Consider the following 13146-nt stretch of genomic DNA (forward strand, 5'->3'; position numbering starts at 1 on the left):
TGGTTGCCACTTTAACAGCAAAATGTCTAAATTGTACCAGCCAAGTTAATTAAAAGCTGAAAAAGCATAAAACTTAGTGTTAATCATGCTTAAATACCTAATTGATTAATCATCATAATAAAAAAGTACACAAGATGTAAGAAGACAAGAAAGAAAAATACAATTAGTAAACTACATTAAGGTTGTAAAAATATTCTGAGAATTCAAAGTGTTTAAAATAAAAGTTTCACACACACCTGAGTCTTAAAAAAATGTCTTAAACAGGTTTAACCTAGTCTGTACTCTCAAAACTTTTAAACTAGCCTGCTTGTTTGGCAACCCTGTTTAAAAGAAAGTTCACAAAATAATGAAATAAAGAAGTTTACTAACAGTAAATTAAATATAAATCAAAAAAGAGTATTTTAAGTCAGTTTCAATGGACAATTACGGTTTATTAAACACTTTTAACAAAAGTATAAAAGCTTATTAAGCCTTTAATGAAGAAGAACATATAACTTTTTATTAAGAATTATAGCAATTCTTTATCTGTAATAAAAATATTGCATTTGAAAAGAGTAAATGTGAAATATAAGACGAGCTATAAGCATTGAAAAACGTTATTTAGGAGTTATTGTAAGAAACGAAAAAAACAAAAACAAATCGCTTAAGTCAGTTCCAACAAAGCACATGATTATCTTCAGTACCTACTGACTGATTGAAGAAAAAGTTAAGGCAAGTTATAAAGTAACAAAACTAATTACTAAAAAGAAGATACCGTTTATAATTTAATTTTCTTAAAGATTTTATGTTGACGGTAGTATAAGATTTTTGTTAATTTCTTTACTGACAACAAAAGTCGTGTTTAAGAAATGCCTGAAGATTATAAAGTAGCATAAATCAATCTAGGACTTTAATCAATCTGTTAAGATGAGAGCACTGATAAAACATATACTGTTATCTAAGAGTTTTTATTTGAATTGTTTTTACTAATTTTGAAATTTTAGAAGAATTTCTAGGTTTAGTTCCAATGCAAAGCACAGCAATAGGTAAATAGATTTTAAAAGCAAAGATGCAATGTACCAACATAAAATTAGTGAAAGTACAATTTTTTTCTTCTGTTTTTAGTATAAAATTAAACTAAAGGTAAAAAAAAATCTTTTAAACATAATACCAATTTTAAAAAGATGCTCTTAAGCTACTTTAAATGTGGTTTTCAATAAAAATATTTATATGGTAAACTGTAGTTTCAAATCAAAATTTCATTACTTTACATGTAGAAATTGTTTTTCAAATCCAGGTTTTTCAAAAATTCTCAATTTAAAACTTTTTTCAGATTATTCAAGTATAAATTTTCAGATTCCAAGCTTTACCGGGACTCAAGTTTTTTGGCAACACTAATTATTCACACTTATATACAGTAGTATAAACAGTATTTTGAATTTTATCAGCTGCAAGATTTAAAATTTAACATATTTTATAATTCAAACCAACACTGTGTTTTGACCAAAACATACATCATAAATTTAATTTGCCACTCTTTAAAGAAAAAAGATAGCCTTAGTAACAAAAAACTAGCCTGATATTTTCGTATACAAAAAGCAATTCAAGTAAATAACTAAAAAAAGACTAAATTGGCCTGATATTTAAAGTCTTCAAATGGTCATAGTCTGAGTTTGTAGCAATGTTTAGTTATTTATAAAATTGAATTTGAACTTATTTGATTCACAATGTACAAACTTAATAAATTTACCATCTTGAATCTAGCTTGTACAAAATTGGTAGTTTCAAAAATCAGCAATTGTTTATATTAGTATGCAATGCATAACAATTAATTTAATTTACCTAAAAACATTGTTTGAAAAATAAAAATGTGTACGTAACAAAAACTATTTTAATTTATGTCATATACATTTTTTAATGTTTCTGAACAAACTTAGAAATTACATGTAGATACAATAATGGTAAAAAATTATGCATAAACTAAACTTAATCTAACTTAAGCAGTAAATAAAAAGTGGTTTAAAATGTGAGCATCTTTGTACACTTGTGTGCATTGGAATTAAATTTAAGTGAAAAAAACTACTTAAAAATCGAAACTTGTGAAAACCAAAATCAAATAAACCTTATTTCTTATTATTATGTTATACTAAATGTATTTGTGTACACTTAAATATAATATGTAGTAATAATACATCTATAAAAGAAACTTAGGTATAAAGTACATTTAAAATGAATACCTAAACTGTAAATAAATGCTATTTTATTTAATTACTGTGCATTACTTTTGTGCAAAATGAAAAACATTTGCATATGGTTTATTTACTAAGTAGCTATTATATAACTGACTTACTAAATCTAAGCACTCTTTACACTCTTTTTTCAAATAATTACTTGCTGTTGTAAGAAGAAAGCTATTATGAAAATGACAAAATACCCTGTTAGAAAGCTAATCTGTTTTTTTCACATTTTTAAGCTAATACAGTAAAGTCTTTTTAATATTTAAAAATTTTATACATGAACTTAAAAAAAATACAACCAAACCAATTTACCAGTAAAAATTTATCTTAAAACATATTGTTTCTCAGCGGGCCACATTAACATGCTCGCGGTACACAAAAATTTCTTTCGCGGGCCGCATTCCATTCAAAAAAAAAACGTGCTCGCGGGCCGCAGATTTACCCTTCAAAAGCCGCAATTGGCCCGCGGGCCGCAGTTTGCCGACCCCTGATTGTCAGCTGACCTACATGTAGATTATTGCTTATTAACATATGAAACAGTTATAAACAGTTTAATTTTGAGTAATTTAAAAAGCCTAATAATACCCTAACTTACAGATTATAATTGCTTCATACTAGTTAATTTACAGAATGCTCTAAAGATACAAACAAAATTTGCACTCTATGTATACGACAATGTTAAATACCACGACTGTAAATGGTCTCACTTTTACTATGAGTGTAGGTGTTTGTTGCCGTGACAAAGTGGAATTAATTGGGACTGTAAAGCTGACTGCTTGGAAAACAAAACTGCTGAAATCACGACTTTAAAATTCACTTTGCAAGATGGCATAAGCAAGGACGTCACAACTTCAAATGTGCGAAATGGAGATGAAGGTTCAGCTAGCGGTGATGACGTCATTTTGAGTGATGACAAATGTGACGATTGTGACGATGACGTAACAAGTAACCTTTATGACGTAATTACAACCGATGGTGTAACAACATCTGTTTTTAAAGATGGTGAAGTAATTGAACCTACGAGTCGTCTAAAAATTTCTGACACTGATTGTGATGACGTTACTATTAGTACTGACACTTTTGATGAAGTAACAACTACTCTATCAAATCGTCCAAAGTTATTGTTTTTTGATGACATAACCACTTCTGAAACTGCTCTTTTCGATGACCTAATAACTACTATATCTTGTAGTGAGTATAAGTACTACTTGTGATGTAATAACTGCAACATAAAGAGATGTAGGTAATGATGACATTACAGATACTAAATATGACTTAAAACTTCTGATACTGCTACTTTTGATGACATAAAAACTAAATCAAAGTTCAGTTGCAAGTAAGTTTAAACAAAATGCTACTGAATTTCCTAAGATAGTCTCACCTCAAAGAGCAACAGACATTACAAGAAACGTTATGAAAACAAAAGCAAACAGTACTGAAAATAGTTTAAAACTACAACAACAAATAGCAATACAATCAGTTTGAAAATAACAACAAGAAATAGTAATGCAAATATTTTGAGAACGACAAAAGCATTTAAAAATGCAAACACTTTAAAAACTACAAAACAAAAAAGTACTATAAAAATTTTGAAAAGCGCAACAACAAACAGTTATACAAACAATTTGAATACTACAACAATAAATAGAAATACAGACAGTTTAAAAGTTTCAATAGCAAGTAGTAATTCAAACAGTTTGAAAAGTAAAAATTAATACAGCATAGCTAAATTTTTGAAAAGTATAAGTTGTAAGACAGACAAAATAGATGCTTTAGATTTAAAAACTTCGAGTACTACTTATCCAGTTACTAATAAAGAACATGAAGCTACTGCTAAACCTAACTCTTTAAAGATAAAAGCAAAACTTTCAGAAGCCATATCAACAACAGTAAAAACTTTAATTCAAGTTGAAAAGCTTAAAATTTTATCAAAATAATATGTTTGATCAACAATAGAAGTTGAAACCATTAAATTAAGTATATTTAATGAGTTCATTATGAATTTTTTAAATGTAAAACTATTTTACTGATAATAAAACATAAAGTTTGACGAGCTAATTAGTTTCGATGAGTTAAGTTATTATTAAAAATTTTAACTGTGTAATAAAATTAAAATAAATTAATGTTTTATAAATTGCAAGAATTAAAATATTAATCTTTGGATAAAAAAATTTATTTAAAGCACTTATGTATAAAAGTTGATATTGTGAATGTTTTTACGTAGGCTAATAATTCAGTATTGACTATGTTAATAAATTGAAAATAATAAATATAAACGTTACAAAATATTTTGTCCACAAGCCTCGATAGCTCAGTCGGGAGAGCGTCAGACTGAAGATCTGAAGGTCCCTGGTTCAATCCCGGGTCGAGGCATGCCTTTTACCTACTTTAAATGTACTTATCTTTTGTTCATGTTAAAATCACTTTACTTTATATAGTGATTTATTTAACATAGTTGTTTTGTTTTTTAACGTATATATTTTTCAATTACTTTTACTAATTAAATATAAATTAAATGCTAAATATAAGGAGTTGTAAACTTTTTAATACTATATATCTTATTTAAGTTAGAGTCCAGAACACCTTAGTAACAACTATCTTAAAAACTAAGTATGTATAAGTATCAGAGTGATTAGTTACTATGTACTGCTAAATATATATAATACAAGTAAAAACTGTGCTAACAAAGTTTATTCTAAGAAAAGCAATCAAATAAACTCACTAAAGAAGCAACTGAACAACATAAGAGTAACAAGAAAACAATAATACTGTCTGGCGCTAATGTGTGTGGCAAGAATATAGGCAAAAAATAACAAAAATAATTTTTTATAGCATAAGTTACTTAAGTAAGTTTTAGTTATTTGTAAATTACATTTGTTTATTTTATCAAGTTAAGTTTTACTAAGTTTGAAATATGTTCACCATTAACTGTAAGTTTTAAGAGACTGAAATAAAATTTAAAAGTTGTTGAGTTAGAATTTAAAATGTTTAAGCGACTTTAAAAGTAGAAAAAGCTTAAATATTATAAAACTTTTTCTAAATGTAGTTTGAACAGATAAAAAAAAAGCTTTATGATAATCTTTTCGAATAATCACTCAGTTTATAAACAGAAAGGTTGTAATTATTTTATTAAAAGTAAGAGGGACTTAACATTTATTTTCTTGAAAAGTATAAAGTAAAGTGTATAAGTATTTATACAAATAAACTGCAATGCGCTTTAGTAAGACTTTAAAACATATATGTATACATATATTGTTAGGAATGATTTTTTTAATTTTTTTAAACGAAAAATTTTGTCAAAACTTTTTATAAGTTTATGTTTCAATAATTTACAAAACTAAACTAAGTTAAGTTAACAACATATAATAAATAACTTACTGTTTATAAAAAAGAACATTTTGATTGTTATGAGTACTTAAAAATTTTTAAAACTTAACATACAAATAGTTTGAAATATAAAGATATAGCACAAAAGTTTCAAGTAATAAAGCTCACAGAAGTTTAAGTTACATAAACGTGCTTTAATTGACATGTCATAACGCTTACGTATACATATATAAATGCAAAGTATTTCTCTTCACCGTAGTCCTACATGGTCTAGTGGTTAGGATTCCTGGCTTTCACCCAGGCGGCCCGGGTTCGATTCCCGGTGTAGGAACTTTTTATTTGAATAGAAAATTAGAAGTTAGTTTTTAAGTTGTGTAACAAATTTCGTTTATAAACTACACAAATCTATGAACACCTTTATGTAACTTTTTGTACTTAAAATACATGAAATTAAATAAATCACAGATGTTCTTGTGCTAAAACTTTATTTCAACTAACGGCGTTTCACTGCTCTCAAATAAATTTAAGAACAGATCTACGGAGTCTCAATAAGCTCTAAGAAATATTTCTTAGAGCTTATTGAGACTCCGTAGATCTGTTCTTAAATTTATTTGAGAGCAGTGAAACGCCGTTAGTTGAAATAAAGTTTTAGCACAAGAACATCTGTGATATACATTCCGATAAGCTTAGCTTATCAGGATCTCCAGGATTTAACGCCTTATAACGTTACGTCTTATGAAATTAAATAAATTAAGAAATTAATAAGTTGGATTAAACGTTAGCTTTAATCACATTTTAAATAAAAAAGGTTCTTTAAAAAAAATCTATTTAAGTTTTACATATATACATCATAAAATAAACTTAATTAAACTAATTAGTAAGTAAGCATTCTTGAAAAAAATATATAGTGCTAAAGAAGTGTTATGTTCGATACTTTAGATGTTTAAGTTGTTATAAAGTTAAATTATAATTCAATAAACCTAAAACGTATACAAAAGAGTGATTGTTTTTATTTAGTATTGTAAACTACATTAACGTTACTACCTTTTAAAATGTTATTCATTCATAGTTGTAAAATAAAAAAATTCGAAAAATTATTTCAATTATAGTGTTTAAATAACTGAAACTAAATAAAAGTTAACTTTTTTTTGTTAAATATTGATTTTTTAGTGAAAGGAAAAAGTTTTAAAGTGTTTTAGTAAGAGTTTGTCGTAAAGGTTTAAAAACTATTGCAAAAGGATTATTCAGCTACAAAAAAATAAGTCGAATTCAATCAGTTGTTAACAGTTTTGCTTTAGGCAACGCTGACAAACTGTTTATAATTTGTTCTGTATTTATATGGATGCGAGGGGATATAGCTCAGTGGAAGAGCAATCGACTGAAGATCGATAGACCCTTGGTTCAAATCCGAGTGTCCCCTCCTCCTCAAATAAAACAAAATAGATTTTTTGATGTCGAATAATTAAGCTTGATGACTAATAGTTTTGCTTCATTCTTAATATTTTTTATGATGTTGAATAATTTTGCTTGATGCTTAACAGTTTTGGTTGATAATTAACAATTTATGCTTTACGCAAGAAAACTTTGCTTGATGTTGAACAGTTAGGCGGTGTGTCTATACGACTATAAATTAGTAATATATTAATCAACAGCCGTACAACATTTGCACTAGGCTTACAGAATAGCCTCTAGACTGTAATATTAAGATCTTTTAAAGTGTTTGTATTTTAACATATTAAATATTTTTTTTCGATTAACTATTCATTTCTTCTAGTATTTAAACTTTTATGTTATGCTTTTAATACTCCGAGTATGTTATAGTATGTACTCCGAAGTTATCTAAAACTTTTAAAGATAATTAAGTTATTACAAAAATAAAACAAAAGACCTTTCTGATTGCTTAACTAGTCAAAAAAAAAATACGTAAACAAGGTTTTGATTTATTTTCAAAAAATAAGTGTTAAAAAATAAAACTGAAACCAATTGCTTTAGTGTATGCAACTTTAGTAATATTGTAATAGTAGTGCTACAATGGTTAACTCAAAGGTTACAAAAAGTGTTGTAATATCAGTAATTTATATTAACTTACAAGAATAATTTAAAAAGTATTTTCTACTGTTGCAACTTTAGGTTCAATAACTACGTCAGAAAGTTTGAATAGTTACGTCACAATGTATGACGGTTTTATTTATAAATTCTACAATTTCAATATTGACATGAGCCTGGCTAGCTCAGTCGGTAAAGCTTAGGACATTTTATCCAACGGTCAAGGGTTCAAATTTCTGTCATACTAGTTGATAAATATTTTTTTAGAAAATAAATTAAGTTTACAATTGCAATTTTTATAAGCTATTTATGTTTTCCTATGCATTGTTTGTTATAGAAATTGATCATTTTCTTCTACTTACTAAATAAATATATCTTTCTTTGTTGAGTTTATTCACAAACTAGTTAAAAGAATGATAAAGTCTGTAATATAAAACATAACTAAAACTAGGTAAATACTTCTACATCTCCCCCCAGATTTTATCTACTAAGGAGATAAAACGATAAATTTACCTAGTGAAACAAAAAAATTTTTAAAACAATTTGTTACAACTTAAAAACATTTTTCAGGTCTAAAATTCAACGAAATCAAACTCAGAAAGACAAAAATCATTTCAAAATTTGCGATTAACTTAGTTCACTAGTAAATAATTTGTTAAAACAAACTACAACTTAAACAAACAAACTTTAACAAAAAATTTGAAGCTTAATCTTTACTTTTCTTAACTCAGTTGCTGAATACAAGCATTCAAAAACTTAATTGCTTCACCGATTTGAACTTTTCAGCTTTTAAGAACGAAACCACACGTCATTCATCTAACCATCTTGAAACTTCACTTAATTTGCTGATAAACATGTTTATCATATTTTCGACTTTAAACAAAGTAGAAGGTGCATTACTGATAGCATTAAACACTGACGAGATACTGCTACACTTAATTTCCAAATACTCGATACCAATTAACAGCTCGAATTTTTGAAAGTCAATCTCTACGTCCTCATCCAAGATCACTTTGAATAGATGGCTGTTAGACTAGTCTGCTGCAAAGTCAACTACAAACTTTAGGTAGTCACCATTGGACTGAAACTCATTTATTAGACCATAAAACATTAATTTACAGTGAACATTCCAACTTTACAATAAATGAATATTAGCATCATCGGTGTCACGAAACTCTTGAAAAGCATCGTAAAGTCTTACAAGGAAACGCTGCAAATGATCCGATAATTTCACACACTCATCCCGGACACATTGTTGTTCGCAGTAAACTTTGGCGGTCTGTTTGCTTTTCTGTAGAAAATATAAGTCAAGAAATTATAGATTAAAGCAAATCCGAGAAATTCCAGTTCAACATCAATTTTGAAGAAAACCATTAGTACAGAGGGAAATTACACAATGCTTATTCAAAAAGAATCTTTTTTCTATAAAAACACAGAATATTAAAACTTTTATTGAAATCTTTTTCTCAACCTAACAGAAAAGACAAACTTTTACAGTGGTATGTTTGCTTTTCGCAGATAAGGGATATTACTTAGAGATTTGCAAACAGGAGGGGTAAATCTTCTTAGAAACTTACGATTTTGAACAGTTAAGCGACCTGATCCATCAACCTTGACAACACACTGATGGCAGTCCTTCACTTCCACCACCACTCCACTATTCCCCTACTTGCTAGGAAAGTTACCTGTTTGATTTAGTATCACGACATGATCACCGCAATTCAGGGGTGGCAACGGTTTTGTGTTCTCACTTATATTTTCAATAGACTTAACAAAACAAATACTGAGAGATTCTTCCTTTTTATTCCAAACGTCACGCCACATTTTTGATATCTGCGGGTTTTTGTAAGTCATAACACTTTTTCTGACGTGAGGTAATGATTTCTTTAAATTTCGTCGCGATCCAGTGTGTTAAAGTACGTTTTTCTGTCCCTGTACCTCCTTTTTCTTCTTTGTGACGTAACTATTCAAACTTTCTGACGTAGTTATTGAACCTAAAGTTGCAACAGTAGAAAATACTTTTTAAATTATTCTTGTAAGTTAATATAAATTACTGATATTACAACACTTTTTGTAACCTTTGAGTTAACCATTGTAGCACTACTATTACAATATTACTAAAGTTGCATACACTAAAGCAATTGGTTTCAGTTTTATTTTTTAACACTTATTTTTTGAAAATAAATCAAAACCTTGTTTACGTTTTTTTTTTTTGACTAGTTAAGCAATCAGAAAGGTCTTTTGTTTTATTTTTGTAATAACTTAATTATCTTTAAAAGTTTTAGATAACTTCGGAGCAGAGATGCCATAATTTAAGTACTATGAGCTCGTCATGCTCGAAGAAGCCAGTAACTAGAGTAAAATGAGTTATGAGAAAGTAGTTACATAAAGCTTCAAAAAAACTTGATACAATAGAAGTTTTCGCTACTTGTAAACTGCAAGTTTTGGAATACAAAAAAGTTTATAAACAAATACTGACTTGTTAAGTAGAGGTATATTAACTTATTTACTTAGATTTATTTTACAAATATAACTTTAAAATAAAGTAAAATATATATTTTTTATTGTATGTTACTTTTTTTAATCTTGATTAAATGATTTGTGAAACATGAATGCAAACTGTTTTTTAAATACGCTATTTTTGATAAATTTATGGACTACAACACATATTGACATGTAAAAATTTCTATTTAAAGCAAACAGTTTTATTGCATAACTTAATATCAAAAATTTAAATTTATCTAGCAGTCTAATTAAATTAATTTTAACCAGTTGGTAAGCTTAGTTAAAAAGTATAAATTAAAAAAACTTACGGTAAAATGCAATTAAAACTTTTATTTTGAACTTCAAGATATAAAATTACGTTCAATAGTTTGATAAACTATACTTTAAAAATATTGAAGCTTTAGGACACAGAAATAAGAAAAAATTTTTTTGTATAAACTGCAAAATTTATAAACGTTTCAACTTTTAGAAACTTAAGTTTTTAGAATAACCAACAAGGAATATTAAAGTTGATCAAAAAAAAATTACTTAAAAATAGCATTATTTTAATTTTTTGCCAACTTTTGTAAAGTTTTTTTGTTAATCATATAAATGAAAAACATTTACATTACAGCTTTTAAAATTTCGTGCTTTCAATCATACTTATAAATAAAAATCAATCTATAAAACAGTTTTTTAAGGTAAATAATTTAAAAGGTTTCATAAAACAAATTAGTTAAATAAATCAAAAACGATTAAGCTGTAATTTTATTATTAAACTTAATCGAAGTAAGAAAAAAATATTAAAATTGAAATTGGTGAAAAAATTTGTTGTATATAAACTATTCAAGAGCAAAATTAAAATATAGCTTGATTTTGAAACGCAAACAAAATTTAACACAAAACTGGATAGTTATGTAAAAAATAAACTGTTTATTCCTATTTCTCCTAGTTTAAAACAGTTGTTTGTTCTGTTAAAAACAGTGGCGACTCGTGTCTTTTTGTTAGGAATTAGCATGGTCAAGTAAAAAATATCCTAGTTTAATACATTAAGATGAAACTCATAATGGTTTTATAAAGAAAAAGCAAGTTAAGAAATAAACAATTTTTATTTTTTAAGCAAAACTTTCTTGAACATACTAAATTGAATACATCTTAATTAAAACATAAACAAATAAATACATTGAAAAATATTTTTCATGACTTTATATATGAATTTTTATTAATACGCTAAATTTATTTAAAAGTATTTCAATACACGTAAAAATGAAAAAAAATTCAAATGAAGCAAATAAATTATTAGGCTACTAAACATTGTTATAATCATACAGCTTATAAAATAAAAAAGTATCATAGATTGAGAAAACAATCTTAGGAATAAATATAACTTAAATTCAAGAACAAAATAAGTATGATTGTGCAAAGTTAACACTAAAATACTTTTTACAAACAAATTGAAACAAACATATGTTTCTAAAACCCATAAATCTTTAATTTAGTACAAAACATTTTTGTTTATATAGTATGTATAAATTATTTTTTGTTAAATACTTTTTTTCGGAGATAAAAAAAATCAAATTACATGTTATAAATAGTTTACTACCATCCAGTTTCAAAATAAATTAAAAAACTAAGCTTTTAAAAGCATTTTATTAACTATAAGCTTGTTAGAAATTGGTTTATATTACTTAATTATGAAAATCAATCAAAGTTGAACATTTAAAAATCAATGAATGTTTAAACAAACAAAATTTAAGTAGCTATAGTTTGGTAAAAATAATGAGAAAAATAAACATCAGTAATAACTTTTTGTAGATATAAAGTTGACTTAAAATGTAAAGAAACTTTTAAAGCAGTTAAAAAAAGCTGCTTTAAACAGTAACTTTTATTTTAAGACACTTAATTTATTTTCAGAAGTTAAAAGTAGCATTCAAAATTGAAAAAAATAACACAAGAAGGAATTTTTGATTGAGACTTTCACCCCTTCAACATAAAACTTTTTTAAAGTTAACTACTAAAGAAGAATTTTTTTTGTATGTTTGATCTTTTTATAAACATGACCATAAAAGAAAAAACACCAAAAACCTACTTCTTTGTTTAAAAATAAAATAAATTTAAACGATCTAATAAAACAAAAAATAAAGCTTTTCTTAATACATTTAAACTTAAATAGCTTTTATATTTACTAAAGTTTTTGATGAAACTATAACTCTTAAAACCAGATAAAAAAGATCAACATTTTCTTAATGGTTTAAACAAAACAATTTATCTTAAAATTTTTTTTATTTAAATGACAAAGTTGTTACAAAAACAATTATGTGATAAAAATATAAATACTTACTAAACTATGTTAGCATAAAAAAGATTTTATAAAGTTATATTTTCGAAAACTCACCTCAAAAAACATTAAGAAAAAATTACTATAGTACTTCAAATATACTCTGGCTTTGAAGAATGTTATTTTATTATTAACATTATAAATAAAATTGCATTGACTTTAGAATATATAATAACTTGGATGCAACAACTATTTTTTATAAGCAACAAGACATGTATAAAACCATGACATTTTTCGTCTAAATCTTAAGCATTTAAAATATTTTTTAATTAAGAAACTGCAAACCTCTTGCTTTACACCTTTGTGTGATGGTAAAATCTAGTGCGATTAAACTGGTTTTAACTTGAACTTTTCAACAGTTGTGTAAGTAAGTTTTTCAGAAAACTTGACTGTGTTTGCTTGAAAAATGAAGATGGTGAGTTTCTTTTAGTTGGTCATTTATATTTCCATTCCCATAAGAATAATATTGTGTTCTCCAACTTCAACCATCTATCTGTCAAAATTTAGTTATAGAACAGTTAAAAAAAATTTGTAGTTCAACTTTAATTTTCTTAATGGTTTAAACAAAACAATTTATCTTAAAATTTTTTTTATTTAAATGACAAAGTTGTTACAAAAACAATTATGTGATAAAAATATAAATACTTACTAAACTATGTTAGCATAAAAAAGATTTTATAAAGTTATATTTTCGAAAACTCACCTCAAAAAACATTAAGAAAAAATTACTATAGT

General features: G+C 26.1%; 3 non-coding genes across 3 annotated transcripts; all 3 read left to right on the forward strand.

Annotated features, from left to right (window-relative positions):
• Positions 1–4516: 4516 nt before the first annotated feature.
• Trnaf-gaa (transfer RNA phenylalanine (anticodon GAA)) lies at positions 4517–4589 on the forward strand. The gene has a single exon. It is a non-coding gene; the product is annotated as a tRNA-Phe (tRNA).
• A 1213-nt stretch (positions 4590–5802) lies between these two features.
• On the forward strand, positions 5803–5874 carry Trnae-uuc (transfer RNA glutamic acid (anticodon UUC)). Its single transcript has one exon. It is a non-coding gene; the product is annotated as a tRNA-Glu (tRNA).
• Positions 5875–6891: 1017 nt separating this feature from the next.
• On the forward strand, positions 6892–6963 carry Trnaf-gaa (transfer RNA phenylalanine (anticodon GAA)). The gene has a single exon. It is a non-coding gene; the product is annotated as a tRNA-Phe (tRNA).
• Positions 6964–13146: the final 6183 nt, after the last annotated feature.

The sequence above is a fragment of the Thalia democratica genome, chromosome 2 (assembly GCF_965202585.1).
Source record: "Thalia democratica chromosome 2, ktThaDemo2.hap1.1, whole genome shotgun sequence".
NCBI classification, from domain to species: domain Eukaryota; kingdom Metazoa; phylum Chordata; class Thaliacea; order Salpida; family Salpidae; genus Thalia; species Thalia democratica.